Source organism: Gossypium arboreum, chromosome 10, assembly GCF_025698485.1.
Source record: "Gossypium arboreum isolate Shixiya-1 chromosome 10, ASM2569848v2, whole genome shotgun sequence".
Lineage (NCBI taxonomy): Eukaryota > Viridiplantae > Streptophyta > Magnoliopsida > Malvales > Malvaceae > Gossypium > Gossypium arboreum.
In genome coordinates, this window is record NC_069079.1 from 59,605,655 (window position 1) to 59,621,621 (window position 15,967).

Consider the following 15,967-nt stretch of genomic DNA (forward strand, 5'->3'; position numbering starts at 1 on the left):
AGAAATGTACCAAGAATAACATCGGAGATGATGCATCTTCTCGCACGTATAGCATAAGCTCTAGCAGTGCTCTAGCTTCGATCTTGCCGTTAAATCTTTCATCACCGTTTTACTACTAGTCCCACCTCCAAGATTTCTCGGTGGTCTACCTCTACTAGCGGTGGTATTCATCTAGCACTCAAATCTTTCTTCTTTAACTTTCTCCGGACAATCTCTAATAAAATGCTCATGAGAACCAAGACTCAAACAAGCTCGCTTTCGGTCCCCCAACACTCACCATAATGTTGCTCGCCACATTGTCGACACTCGGGCTTTCTAGGTCGCACATTACCCACACTTGCCACCAAGTAGCTTGAGCTTTAGACCCGAATATGCTCTACCACGATCTCTCGTGTGAATCCTCAATTGAAACTGCATTCGAGGGTTTGTCTCTTTGGACCTCTTTGGTTGAGATTGAAATGGCTTGCTTATCTGCTTTTTTTCGACATCTCGGGCCTCAATAGCGCTTTTCTTCTTTCTTTGTTCAATTCTTCGACTTTAAGAGCTCGATCAACCAATACTACAAATTCTTTCAACTCCAAAATTCCTACAAGCACTTTAATGTCCTCATTCAGCCCATCTTCAAATCTTCTACACATAATGGCCTCGGTGGACACACATTCTCAGGCATACTTGTTTAGTCTTACAAATTCGCGTTCATACTGCTACGTGACATTTTCCCTCGCTTCAATTCAAGGAACTCCTTCCGCTTTTGATCAATAAATCGCTGACTTATGTATTTCTTTCTAAATTCTTCCTGGAAAAATCCCAAGTAACTTTTTCTTTTGGCACCACTGCAACCAAAGTCTTCCACCAAAGGTAAGTCAATCTCTCAAAAGTGATACAAAGACACTTTAAGCATTCCTCGGTGTACATGAGAGCTCATCAAATACACGGTAGAATTTTCAAGCCGAATTCCGCTTTCTCGGGATCATCATCGACCTTTGCTCTAAACTCTTGACCCTTGTTTTCGAATCGGTCAACCGGAGGCTTGTTCATTCTTACCAAATCTATACCTTGAGCAACTACAGAATCGTCCGAGGTATAGGAGGGGTGGAGGAGGTTGAGCATTTGGATTTGCTCGAATAAATTCAAGATACCAATTGTTCATCATTTGGAGAAAGGCATCCCAGCCTCATCTCCTTGTCTCAATGTCTCGTGTCTACTTTCCACAGTAGCGGTCCCTTGTAAAGGGAGCCGTGCATTACTAGCAAGATCATCGGTACCGCAGCCTTCTTCGTGATCCATTACTATATTAAAACAAAACACGCTTTAGAATAATCAGAGTCACCACACTATCACAATATTTTTATGGCATGTATAGCTAGACTTTTACACACACTTTATTAGTCCGAGAACCGATTAAACCATAGCTCGATACCACTAAATGTAACACCCTTACCCGTTACTGTCATTTAACAGATACAAGGTATTACCGTAACATAACACATACCATTAAACATAACGAAATATAAATATGTCATCCAATTTGATAGTGCATCGTATAATATATGTCTTGAACAATATTAGCCAACTTTAATGGCTTGTACAAATTAGCTGGTCGAGTATCGTAACTAATATTTTAAACCTAGACAAATATGACACGTAACAAAATAATTAAGCCTACTATACATGCCATAATTCAAAACGCTTAGTTCAAATACCCTAAAGTATGATAGTGCGGATAGATCTTCACGATCCTTAACTCCCGAGCAAGTCAAGAACACTATAAGACAAAAGAGAGAAACAAAGTAAGCTTATAGCTTAGTAAGTAAGTATGTAAATACTAATTAAAAAAATCTAACATGTTTACACAACAATTCAAGTATATCTACTTTAACTTCACTATTCATTCCACTTTGATTAAGCTGTCTCTGCTGCGTCATATTCACTAAATAAATCATAACTCGAGTTAAAAACTCGAAATTCAAATCCGTAAAATTTCCTGAATCTAGACTCATAAAGCTTTTTGCTAATTTTTTCTATAATTTTTGGTTCAGCTGATTAGTACAGTTTATTAGTTAAAGTTTCCCCTGTTACACAGCTCGACTGATCTGACCTCTGTTCACTACAAATTGAATTTCTCTCAGTACACAATTCAAACAACCCTGAAGTCTGTTTCATTTAAAACTAGTCTCAATAAGGAATTTAGGCATGTAAACTATATTTCTTAATTTTCTTTGTACAATTTTTAATGATTTTTAAAGTTGGAACAGGGATCACATATTCATCCTGAGCAAGTCACATACAATTGTAAATATCTCAAAATATAGAATTCCTTTGCTTGCTCTGTTTCTTTTATATGAAAGTAGACTCATTAAACTTTAATTTCACATCTCATTCAACCTCTAATTATATTCCTCCTATTTTTGGTGATTTTTCAAAATCACGTCACTGCTACCATCTAAAAACAGTTTTAATGCTAATTTCACTCTTTCACACATTCTTTATGCTAACCCCATTTTATCTTATATATGTATATACCACAAATCATTTTCACCACATTTCATTCACCATAAGTGTAGGTCCAAACCACAATATCACCACAAAACCATCCTGTTGAACAATTCGGATCAATCCTCGATATTTAATGGTTTCAAAGACACACCCCACCATCATACTTCGTTTAGTTCGGCTCTCTTGTACACATGGTGAACACTTAGTACCACTCATGCGACCCAACCGATTTGTCTCGTAGCTCTCTTGTCTACATGGTGTCCTTCACTTGGAATCACGCATGCGACCTAGCTACATTTATCTTTCACGTAGCTCTCTTGTCTACATGGTGTCCTTCACTTGGAATCACGCATGCGACCTAGCTACATTTATCTTTCACGTAGCTCTCTTGTCTACATGGGATACATCTCGATCACACATGTGACCTAGCTACTACAGGGTGTCTCAGTAGCTTTCTTGTACACATGATGTGCACTCAGCATCATACATGTGACCTAGCTACGCCCTCTATTTCATTCGATCTCTCCAATGTTCAACCGGATCTCTCTCTCTATATTTATTTCCATTCTTCCAATAGTCGATTTATATTTTAACATCAGCTAGTATATTTATATAATAGGCTGAAATATAAGAATGTACATGAAATTATTGTAATATTTACATACAAACTTACCTTGGTGCAAAATGTGGAAATTTTGCAATTTAGTCCAAAACTTTTCCTTCCCCGCTCGAGATCAATTCGCGTCTTTCTTGATCTATAATAACACATTTAGCTCATTTAATACTCATACTATTTATTTCAATCCAAAATCACATCATGGAAAAATTACATTTTGCCCCTAACTTTTCAAAATTACAATTTTGCCCTAGGCTCGGAATTTAATTTCAGCCCTTATTCTTATATTTTATGATATGCTGAACATTTTTCTCTTCTACAACAACATCAAATTCTCACTCTATCATATAGTTATGAACAATAGGTATTTTTACCGATTATCTTGCTTTTACTCGCTTTCACTTAAAACCGAGTAGCACAAGTTATTTAACATAATTTAAAACCTCATATTCTATCATAAAACATCAAAATACACAAATTTCACCTATGGGTATTTTTCCAAATGTGAACCCTAGGTTAAATTATTACTAGCATAAGCTTAATCGAGCTTCCTGGATTCCAAAACGTAAAGAACATTAAAAGCGGGCTTGGAATCACTTACTATGGAGCTTGAAAATTGAAGAAACCCTAGCTATGGAGAGAGGAGAATTCGCAGCAACTAAGGAGGATGATGATCAATTTTGTGTTATTTTTCCCATTTTATTTCATTTAATATCCAAATGACCAAAATGCCCTCCTTACTAAACTTTCAAAATTCCTTCCATGTCCTAATTTTGTCCATGAACTTAAAATTGGTCAAATTGCTATTTAAGACCTCCTAATTAATATTCCAAAACAATTTCATACTAAAACTTCGGGATGCAAATTTTGCAACTTATTCGATTTAGTCCCTACTTTCAATTTAAGCACTTTAGGCATAGAATTTCATCACGAAATTTTCACACAATCATGCAATCATATCATAAACCCCAAAATAATTATAAAACAATTATTTCTATCTCGGATTTGTGGTCACGAAACCATTATTCCGATTAGGCCCTAATTCGGGTTGTCACATTGACTACACTGACCTTCCTGCATTGCAACTTAGATAACTCCTTGTACAGGGCTTCAATACTTATGCCGTTTGTTTCTAATGAAACTAGGCTCAAAAAGGAATCTATACATATATGGCATGACTACTAATTATATGTGGTTAATTTATAATGAATTTCCAAAGTCAGATCGGGGATCCAAAATCGTTCGCCCTCGTCCCACCTAAAACTTAAATATCTCTTAAATTACAACTCATATAATCGTTTTGTTTCTTCCATATGGAAGTAGATTCATCAAGGTTCGATTACATAATTTATTCACTATTTAATTCCATTCCTACTATTTTTAGTGATTTTTCAAATTCACACCAACAATTTATTCACATCTCTATAAATGGTCATAATCGGACATTATAAACAAATCAACTAGTTTAGCATTCAAATTCTTCTAACCATTCCTCAATCATTTACTCAATGAACAACAATCACATTCCTTGTTATCTACCATGACCGAAACCCATATTCATTCACCAAGTATCAAAAATTTAACATGGGTCTAATAAGGAACTTAGAAATTTACTAGGATTTAACCAATATTTCAAAAATTAGCCAAAACTTCTTACCTTAATTAGGACTAGGATGACCGAATGCCCTTCTCCCATCTTCCTCTTTACATTCGGCCAAGAAGAAAGAAACTCAAGCTTTTTTTTTCATCACCCCTCATTTCCTTATTTCAATTACTTTTTCCTTTCTTTTTTTATTCATTTATGTTATATAATATAAGCTACTAACTAATAATTAATACATATTGCATGTATATAACCCATCATGGCTAAGCCACTACTTGTCATAGGTGGAAATTTGACATGCAAACCCATTATTTTCATAACATGCACTAATAGATCCTTAGAGATTAACCTATCACATTTCAAAAGTGTCACACAAAAGTCCTATTAACTAAATTCACATGCAATTGACTAAATTCAAACATGAAATTTTCACACATGCATGTGTGCACATAATAAGCATCAAATATGACGGTCAATTATTTTTGTGACTCGGTTTTGTGGTCCCGAAACCACTTCCCAACTAGGGTCAGTTTAGGGCTGTCACACCCAAGACCTTCTACTTTATAATCTAAAGAAATTTCATGGAAATTGCTTCTAGAATCCAAGTTTTTCAATTTATTCAATTTAGTCCCTAATTTTCCAATTGGGCACTTACGCAAAGAATTCCTTCATGAAACTTTAACACATGCATATTCTCATATTCTAAGCCTTGTAATAATCATAAAATAAATATTATGATGTCAAATTTGTGGTCTCGAAACTACTATTCCGAAAAAGTCCTATTTTGGGATGTTAAATTGGTAATGATAACATTATTTGGTTTAGCTTAAAATAGGTTGAGTATAATTCTGAGTGGTTTATTTGCGTATGACTTACTAAGCTATAAAAACCTTACTCTGTGTGTATCTGTGTTTCTTTTATTTTATAGATTTTGGATTCAAGTTGCAAGCTCGGGGATCGTTAGCAAAGTCTATCACACTATCTACAGCTTCGATATTTAAATAATTGAACTCGAATTATGGCATGTATAGGCTGGAATGTGTTTTGAAAAGTAGAACTTTGGTTTGTATAATCTAAACCATGCGAAAATGACAAATCTTTTATACTGAATTAGGCTATGCTTGGGTTGTGGCTTGAGTTTGTTTTGGCTATAATATTAAGTACTATGAAGGAATGATATTTAAGATAGATGTTTTATGTTTCGTAAATAGTTAAGGATTTGGAAGTATAAATGGTCGATTCTACTAAGACATACTTAGGGTAAGGTATATTTGAATGTAGCGGTGGTATTTGGATAACAAATTATTTATGATTTTGCAGTACAGGTTGTTGGCTAAGTTCAATCATAATAATAGCATGTTAAAATATGGATATTACATGGCATGTAATATTCAAGCTTTGATTATATATTTATTTATGGCCAATGTCTTATTTTAGTGATGCATAAATTGAATTATGAGTTGGTCAGGAAAGTGTGCGATAATGTATATTAAATTCATTCGTAAGATTAAAATATGTAAGTTCATGGTGACTAATTTATGATTTGGAAAATGTTTACATAAATGTTAATGCATGTGATGAATGGACTTAGTAGTTAACTCACCTGAAGGTATATGTGTAATAGATAGATTATATGTAAGATTAATTGCATTTTTAGGCAAAGTTTAGATGACCAAGTGGGTGGTAAATAGATTAGTGGTAGCCAAAATTTTTGGCATGTAAAATGTGTATATTTTGAATCTTTACTTATGAGTTAAATGTTTAACCAAAAATAATGGTTTAGTATGATTTTGGTTCGTGAGTCAAGTTTAGTAATTTTATTATGGATGGTCGATTATAATTCTTGTCTAAATGGTTAAAATGTAGATAACATTTATTTGTTTACTGAAACATATTTGATTAATTGTGAGAATATGGTTACCGTGTATGCTGAATATTAAAATGCCATGAGTTAGATTCTATTTCATTTAATTTGTACATTAGATTCTATTTCATTTAATTTGTACATATTTTGTAATATGTCCTAAAATGTTTGATGTCTGCTAGATATCCAAATTTTGGTTCATATTTGTATATTATGAAATGATAAAATTTCGATTAATATTTAATTGGACATTCGTATATACATTTAAATATGAAATGTGTGAATATTCAGACTTATGCTTTTGTCTGGTAATGCCTCCGGACCCTAATCTGGCGACGGATAGGGGTTAGGGGTGTTACATGCCATAAGCTTAAGAGGTTTGTATTCACTTTTACCCTATGATGATAATTTGATAGTGTGATAGCATCTCCGGCGATCTCCAACCCGAGCTAGCTTAATGACCCTATAGGACATAGGAAAAAGAGGGGGTAAGCTATATAGCTTAGTAAGTCTGTATGAAAATAACGAGCAATTATTAACATGCTTCTACTAATTCTCACAATATGATCTCAAGGTAACACAGGCATAATTGCACTTTTTACTTATGTTCATGTCAAGCTATATTCTCGAGTCATAGTCACTGAATTAATTATAACTGGAGCTATTGATAAACTGTAATTTATACATATTTTTACTCCATGCTTAATGCATTTTATGGATGATTTTCCATTAGAATTGGTGAATTCAATGCTCCTAATGCTTTAAATTCATGTTTTATACATAGGAGAGCATAGGAGAGCAAAAGGAATGAGAAACGGGCCAAAAATATAGAAAATGGGCCAAAGTATGAAATCAACACGACCTGGACCTCCTCACATGGTCAAACCACATGGCCGTGTCAATCTGGCAGTTTCGAAGCATGATTCACACGGGCGTGTCTCTACCGAGCCCAATTTGAGTCCAATTCGGAAAAAAGCTAATTTTGAGGGCTCTTAGGCATTCCAAAGCCTATAAATACACCCTAGAGGAGGAAGAAAGAGGGAGGCACAAAATAGAGAGTAAGGAATTACTCCAAGGAAGCCGATTGATCCATCTCAGAAGTCGGATTCATCATCAAGACTGAAGATCTCTCATCAATTCCCCCTTCAGAAGTTTTGGGATTTCTTTATGTTTTGTATTCTTTATCATTCTGAGACATTTTCTTATTTAGTTATAAACTAAAACCCCTAAATACCTAAGGGGAATGAAACCTAAGACAAATCTTGTTATTATTTTCTGAATTGTATGATAAATATTTAACTTGTTCTTAATTATGTGTTCTTAATTCTTGTTTTGATATCCCCGGATACTAATTCAAGATAAGCTCTTATTTAGAGGAGTAATAGATCCTGTTTAAGAGTACATTTTTCATAATTAAGCGGAGTTGATTGCGGGCCTAGACATAGGGTGACAAGATTTTGCCGGATTAGGATGAAACCTAATAAGGGGATCTATAGATCGAGTTAATGCAACCCTAGGGTGTTAATTAGAGAAAGGTCTCAATTATTCAATCTAGGGATTAAACGTTATTAGTCTTGAATAAGGATAATAACATAACTTAGGGATCTCTACGGAACAAGTTAAATGAATAAATCATCCGATTCGGAGCCAAAATAACAAGTAAAGTCTAGGTGGATTTTTCCTTAGGTATTGTCTTAATTCAATCGATTTTCCCAAAAGCAATTCCCCAATTCCATTCTCTGTGAATTCTTAGTTTAGATAATTAGTTTGTTAAAACAAAAGCCTATTTATTCTTAGGCTAGATAATAAAAAGACAGTCATTACTAGTACTTTTAGTTCCTTTGGGTTTGACAATCCGGTCTTGCTAAAACTATACTACTGTTTAATAGATACACTTGCCTACATCGCGATAATAGTTAGTTTCAAGAACGATTAATTATAAATATTTAAAACCTATCACAAAAACACGCGATCAACTATGAAACTCTAAATTAAGATTCGCTAATTTTTCCAAAAACTAGACTCGTATATATTCTTACCATAACAATTTCAGACTTTTTGGTTTAGCCAATGAGTACAGTTTATTCTTCAAAGTCATCCCTATTTTGCTGTCTGACAATTTCAACCCCTATTCACTAAAAATTAATTATCTCCTCATACAAAATTTGGAAGATGTTTCTTTTTATTTCCTTTGAAAATAGACTCATTAAGGAATCTAAGAATATAAATTATAACCCATAATTATTTTTGTACAATTTTTAATGATTTTCCAAAGTCAGAATAGGGGAACCCGAAATCATTCTGACCTTGTCTCAAAACAATTCAATTATCTCATAATATGAATTCCTTTTGCTTACACCGGTTCTTCTATGTGAAACTAAGCTCAATAATATTTAATTTAATATTTTATTTACCCTCTAATTTGATTTCCACAAATTTTGGTGGATTTTCAAAGTCAGACTTCTGCTGCCCATGACTGTTTTAGTACACATTACTTTTGTACATTCACATTTCCAAGCATATACCTTAACATCATTCAAATGTCCAAAAACACTTATCTATCCATATATTCATAACCATTTTTAATAGTCATTTACGCCAATCCTTTCCTCTTGTCGTTATTCACTAAACCATAAAATTAAAGGAATAAACACATAGTATCTCATTCGATTTGGCTTAAAAGCTTCACATATGATCATCAGTCAAATTTACCATATATTTATATCTCATGAACATAGACCCATAACTGCAAGGTCATCACAAAATCATTCTCATAAACATGACTTACTTATTTGCATCCTTACCAAAGGTGCATCTTAAACCAAATCATTCTCGTTAGTTTTGCATACATACCTATAATACTTTATGACATAATCATTCCTTATCACAACTTTGATGTAATCTTTGAATTACCCGTTGAACCACTTGGAATACTAAAGGACGTTCGGAATCATCATGCACCAAATAAAGCGCCAAAGCCATGTCCCAGACACGGTCTTACATGGGTCCATATATCGATGCCATATCCTTGATATGGTCTTATACGAAATCTCATATTAGTGCCGATGCCATTTCCCAGACATGGTCTTACACTATCACACATATCAACATTGATGCCATGTCCCAGACATGATCTTACACTAGCTCACATATCAACACTGATGCCATGTCCCAGACATGGTCTTACACTAGCTTACATATCAACGCCGATTCCATGTCCCAGACATGGTCTTACACGAGATCTCATTAACCATGGTGTCATGATATTCGAATCCTAAGTATTCCTCAGGGTTCCTCGAAACTTCCAAGATACAAAGCTATCATCAAGTTTCCATTGAATCATCACAAGCCAATTTCATTAGGGCATACATACATGTATCTTATAATATCAAATGTTAAACACATAGTAATGGAATTGTTGAATTACTTACACACATATCGATGCCAATGTCATGTCCCAGACATGGTCTTACATAGGATCTCGTATTGGTGCCAATGCCATGTCCCAGACATGGTCTTATATGGGACCTCATCTCGATACTAATGCCATATGCCTGATATGGTCTTATACGGGGTCCCATATCGATGCCGATGTAATGTCCTAGATATGGTCTTACACTGGACCTTATCTCAAAATTTTGTCGAATGTCATCGAATCATCGTGAATCCATTTCATAAAGACAAATTCATATACATATACATTTCATGTAATATTTAAACATTATACATATAATAATAACAGCATGTTGCATTATTTTCATACAAACTTACCTTGATACCAAAAATAGTGCAAAGGACCTAACCGTCAAATATGCATTTTTTCCCCCATTCTTGGTCCAAACCTCATTTTCTTTGATCTAAAACATCACAATTAACTTATTTATTAGTCAAATTATTCAATGTGATCCAAAAATCACGTTATGCAAAATTTAACTTTTTGCCCCTAAACTTTGTCATATTTACACTTTCGCCCCTAGGCTCGCAAAATGATTTTTTTTTTCAATTTCTTTGCACTTTAAGCCTATCCAAATCATTTTCATAACTATAGCAGTCCACAATTTCCACTAAATCACACTTCCATGACAAATTTTATAACTTTTACAAATAGGCCCTTTTATGCATTTACACCGAAAATCACTTAGTAAAAGTCATTTCTCTAACATCAAACTTACACATTCCTCCATTAAACATCAAATTACACACATGTAACACATGGGTAAATTTTTAAACATGAACCCTAACACAAAATAAGGCTAGAAATAGGTAGATCATGCTTCAATGATCTAAAAAAACGTGAAAATCATTAAAAACGGGGCAAGAACGGACTTACTATTGAGCTTGGAAAGCTTGAACAAAACCCTAGCCGTGGCTTCCATGCAAATTTCATTCAAAGGTTGAATATGAGCATAAATTGGGCTTTTATTTTCCCTTTTTATTATTTTAATTACCAAATGACCAAAATGCCTCTAACTTAAAAATATTCTATTTCACCCATTTCATAACCATTTTTGTCCAAAAATTTAACCAATGGTCTAATTACCATTTAAAGACCTCAAATTTAAAATTTCATAACAATTGGACACCTCTAGCATGTAGAACTCAACTTTTTCACTTTTTACAATTTAGTCCTTTTGACTAAATTGAGTGCCCAAACGTCGAAATTTTCGAATGAGATTTTCAAAAAATAATTCTGTGAAATCGTAGACCATAATAATATAATACAAATATTTTCTTACGTCGGATTTGTGGTCCCGGAACCACTGCTCCAACTAGGCCCAAAATTGGGCTATTACAATTCTCCCCCTTTAGGGATTTTTGTCCCCAAAAATCTTACCAGAAGACGTTGCTTTCAACTCTTATGAATTACTTTCATTAATATCTCATAATCAAAAATCATATCAACCTCGTATATCCCTTTCTAATCACCTTTGAACTTTAACATATGGTGTCAGAACATATCGTTACAAATCTAAATTACTCTCTTAAAAAAAAAAAGACGAGCTGCTACTAAAGCCTCATACAGACTTTACTGTATATGTTCTAAATTATTAAATGTGAATTTCATCTCAGTATAGCATTAGTCATCAAGTTAGACATGAAATTTAGAATTCAAAAATCAACTCATACTGTACTCGTTTAGTTTACCTGTAACACCCCTAAGTCGTGACCGACGCCGGTGTCGGACACGAGGGGTTAACGGCCAAACCCTCTCAAGATACCAACCAATTTGACGTTACCAGTCAGGCTGGAAAACTGCGTCACCGTCGCCTTAAAAATCATATCTCGAGTTTCAAAACTCGGAAACTGGTTTCGTAAATTTTCCCTGAATTTAGACTCATATACCCATCCATGGATTTATTTTTAGAATTTTTGGTTGGGCCAATTGGTACAGTTTATTAGTTAAATCACCCATGTTACAGGGACCGACTGCTCTGACCTTCGCGCGTTACAACTTGAATATCTCCCTGTACAGGGCTTTAATACTGGTGCCGTTTGTTTCTAATGAAACTAGACTCAAAATGGAATCTTTACATATAAGGAATGACTCCTAATTCTTTCTGGATAATTTATGGTAAATTTTCAAAGTCGCGACAGGGGACCCAGAAACCGTTCTGGCCCTGTCTCACGAGAACCTTAATATTTCTCAGTATACCGCTCATATGGTTGTTTCGTTTCGTCCATATAAAAATAGATTCATCAAGGTTCAGTTCCATAATTTACTCACTATTTAATTCTACTTCTACTATTTTTAGTGATTTTTCAATCTCATCTCACTGCTGCTGTCCGCAACAGTTACTGCAGTAGACTATGCCAATTTCATGAATTTTTCCTTGGCCTTAATCATCCATCATACATGACACAAATTATGGCCACCTTATCAAAATTTGAGTTTCTAAGACTCGTGGCTATAGGTTCTAGCATCCCACTCGACGACCACATAGGCCATTTTCACATGGCTTAAAGTTTACAACCCACAATTCGACAAAATATAATAGCCTATACATGCCAAATGTTCTTCAACAACAAAAACAATACCACAAGATTTCAGCCGGTGTGATGACTTCAACGACGGTCCCGATCACGCAAACAATACGAGTCCGAGAGACCTAAAATGGGTGACAAGAAAACACCGAGTGAGTTTACAACTCAAGAAGTCGTAAGTATTCATCAATCCACCGATAAAGTTACTACAACATGAAACAATAAACGAGGCTAGGTACTCATCCATATCGAATCTATACCATAATTCCTCGGACCTTTCGGTCCAATCTCATACCAAGTCATACATCCACATTTCATATTCTACACAACAAGATATTTGAGGCATTTTCACACACTAACTCATTTCCACCACAATCATACAATTTCAATCATCACATAGATTTAAGACTTACCAAATTCAACCCCGAGCATGAACATATTTTCTATTCGTCATGAGCTCGAGGTACTTACCCGATCCGCTGTCCGGGATTAGCTCGATAATGTCGCACACTCAGTGCCAATTGTAATGCAAGAGCATATAGTGAATCCGCACACTTAGTGCTATATGTATTCAACTCGCACACTTAGTGCTATATAATCAAACTCGCACACTTAGTGCTGTACAATTTTAAACCCGCACACTTAGTGCCAATCTTGTCACCGTGTCCATTTATACCCGCACACTTAGTGCCGAGACCAATACCTTATGTATTTTGCTGCCTTTATACATTCAACAATGGCATCATTCCATACACATACATTTCCATTTACACACCAACTCATTTAAACACATTTGCATATATATATATGGATCATTTAAATCAACACCAAATATACGCTTAATGACTTACCTTGTGTTGGGTAAAACAGTCCAAGTCGGCTACTCGATGACCTTCGTCTTTCCCTTGCTTGATTCTCCTTCTTTAACTCCTTGAGCTTAATCAATAAATCAACTAGTTTAACCGTCTTGCTAAACATTCATAATTCAATTACACATGCATATGTATGTTTGTATATTCGGCAACCATCCTCACTTATTACCCATTTGGTCAACAATCTAAGCCAAGATAAGGCTTCAATATGGTTGCCTCTAACCGAATACATGCACACCAATCTACTTCCTTTGGCCGAATATGCATGTCTATGTGGAGGCCAATTTTACACTTAATACTACACAAAAAAAAAACAGCATACATTTTCCTAATTAACGCATTACATATTGTAGTTCTATACACATCTCTCATTTATTTCATAACCGAAACAACATCACAAGCAAATAGACACCTTAAAATAGTATACATGTCATACCAATTCATCATGTGCAAACATATATTCATGTAGGTGCAATGGCGAATTCTCAAGTGGCTTATATCCAAATATACACACATATCCAAAGCTTAAATCTTACTTACCATGCAACATGCATGAATCATACTTATGGATATAACATGGCAATTTCATTCCCATGACATAACAAAGATTTGAACCATGGGCTAACAAGAACATCAAGCTAGCAACTAAAATATACATGAATCTCATGGCAAAACATCAAACTTACCTTAATCTAGGTACAAGTATGGCCAAACCTCCTCCTAAACCTCTTCCAAACCAACATGAAACAAGAATTCCTTCCTTCTTCCTTAGAATTTTCAGCCCAAAGGAAATGAAAAATGATGAACAAAAATTCTTCTTTCTTTCTCCACACTCACGGCAATGGGCATGCATGAGACCATTTTTTCTCTTTTTTTTTTTTCCCTTTCATTATTAAATTCCCATGCTCACTATTTTATTTTTTCTTACATACACCATTGTCCCAACATGTTTTATGACATGTTTTTACCCATAATCTCTTGTCATGGCGGCCACTAACTATTAGGGGGAAATTTGACATGCAAGTCCTCCCTTTGACTACATGCACTATTAGGTCCTTATAGATTAGCCTATCACTTTTCAAAAGTGTCACACAAGTCCTACTAACTCAATTCACATGCTATCGGCTAAATCGAAGCTTGAAATTTTCACACATTCATAATTACATATTCTAGACAATAAATATTACGTTCAAACATTTCGGTGACTCGGTTTAGCGGTCCCAAACCACTTCCGACTAGGGTCAATTTTGGGTCACAACTCTCCCCACTTAAGAAATTTTCGTCCCAAAATCTTACCGTAAATAGGTTTGGGTAACGCTCTTTCATAGAGTTCTCGGGTTCCCAAGTAGCTTCTTCCATCCGTGTTTGAGCCATAACACTTTTACTAATGGAACTCTTTTGTTTCGCAACTCCTTCACTTCACTAGCTAGGATACGAATCGGTTCTTCTTCATAACTCATATCGGCTTGAATTTCAACCTCGATGGACTAATTACGTGTGACGGGTCGATCTATAACGTCAAGCATCGAAACATGGAAGACATTGTGAATCCTTTCAAGTTCAGGGGCAAAATCAAACGATACGCGATCGGACCGACTCGTTCAGATATTTCATATGGCCCGATGAACCTCGGGCTCAATTTTCCTTACGGCCAAATCTAAGCACCTTCTTCCAAGGTGAAACTTTGAGAAAGACCTTGTCTCCAACACGATATTCAATATCTTTTCTTTTCAAATCCGCATCGACTTTTGGCGATCCGGCGACTTTCAAACTTTCACGAATTACTCGAACTCTTTGCTCGGCATCCTTAACCAAATCAACCTCAAGAATTTACCTTCACTAAGTTCACCGAATAATGGGGTACGGCATTTACGATCGTATAAAGCCTCGTAAGCGCCATCTTAATACTTGATTGAAAGCTATTGTTGTGCGAATTCAATCAAAGGCGAATACCGTTCCATGAACCACTAAACTCAAGGATACAACATCTCAACATATCCTCGAGTATTTGAATTATCCGTTCGGATTGACCATCGGTTTGGGGGTGAAAGGCGGTCTGAAATGCAACTTGGTACCCAAAGCTTCTTGAAATTTCTTCCAAAATCGCGAGGTAAATCTCGGATCTCTATCCGACACAATAGAAATCGGTACCCGTGTAATCTCACAATCGAGAAACGTACAATTCGGCTAGTTTATCCAATGAAAAATCCGTGCACGCGGGGATAAAGTGAGCCGACTTAGTCGGTCTATCAACAACAACCCAAATCGCATCCTTCTTACTAGTCGACAATGGCGGCCGGACACAAAGTCCATTGTGACTCGATCCCATTTCCACTCGGGTATCGTGATCGGTGAAGCAATCTGAAGGCACTTGATGTTCCGCTTTCACTTGTTGACATATTAAACATCTCGAAACAAAGTCGAAGATGTCCGTTTCATACCATGCCACCAAAACCGACGTTTCAAATCGTTGTACATCTTCGTACTCCCGGGTGGATTGCCATTCGGCTACAATGGGCTTCGTTCAAAATTAT